At 41.5% G+C, this 1,018-nt stretch overlaps 1 non-coding gene across 1 annotated transcript; it reads right to left on the bottom strand.

The window, feature by feature from the left end:
* On the bottom strand, positions 1-164 carry LOC129825725 (U1 spliceosomal RNA). Its single transcript, XR_008754926.1, has one exon. It is a non-coding gene; the product is annotated as a U1 spliceosomal RNA (small nuclear RNA).
* Positions 165-1,018: the final 854 nt, after the last annotated feature.

Genomic DNA, 1,018 nt, shown 5'->3' with positions numbered 1-1,018 from the left:
CAGGGGAGAGCGCGAACGCAGTCCCCCACTACCATAAATTATGCAATCGAGATCTCCACATTTGGGAAATTCGCAGGGGTCAGCACAGCCAGAGTGCAATGGATGAGCCTCGCCCTGGGTGAACCGCCTTCTTGATCACAGTAGCTCCCTTGCCAGGTAAGTACGCCTTATACATGTCGGTGGAGGTTAAGTCTCTCCAGTGCCAACATTTTCGTCTAACGGTAACCACTTTGTGTTCTGATAATATCACATCACTTCGACCTGCGTGAAATGCCGTTTAGGAATGCACTTGCAGACAGAGTGGTGAAAAAGTTGTTTATTTTGTTTACTAGATTATATCACTGAACCACTAGATTCCCATCATGCAACACTGTAGAAAAAATCACCAATGACTTTTTAATATCTTAATTAATCTGTCTGATATCACAAATGTATGCGATATGACGAAATACAATCACATTCAGACACAGACAAATGCATGAAACCAATTGATTTATTATCGATAACATCTCACATTCTCTTGTGCTTTTGATTTACTCCGTAAAAGAAGGGTTGTAATTCCACCATGGAAAACACAGGGCCATCAGACATCAGTCCAGTTCCTCTCCTCACCAGCATTAATTCCTCTGATCATTTGAACAGGGTGAGGGAGCACAAAGCACACACAAGCTGCATTCAGTAACAATATTCTTATTTGTCTTATAAATAAAAGGCAGTTGCTCCCTGACAACACAAGGAACTTTGATCGTATTAAAAGGGCAGGGGAGACTAGCCCATATAAGCTGAATTTAGTCAAATCAGCATCAAACGCTTACTACAAGGCAGTGTTGCTGATTAAATAATGCAAGAGCACACCCTAGTGGACAAAATGCTTACAGCACCTGCTATTCCCAGGCAGTCTCCCATCCAAGTACTAACCAGGCCCGACCCTGCTTAGCTTCTGAGATCAGACGAGATCGGGTGTATTTTTCTTTTCTTTTTTTATTATAAAAAAGTTTCAATTACAATATCTTATCAA

The sequence above is a fragment of the Salvelinus fontinalis genome, chromosome 27 (genome assembly GCF_029448725.1).
Source record: "Salvelinus fontinalis isolate EN_2023a chromosome 27, ASM2944872v1, whole genome shotgun sequence".
NCBI lineage: Eukaryota > Metazoa > Chordata > Actinopteri > Salmoniformes > Salmonidae > Salvelinus > Salvelinus fontinalis.
The sequence above is the reverse complement of the archived record's forward strand: the minus strand, read 5'-3'. Positions and strand labels throughout refer to the sequence as shown.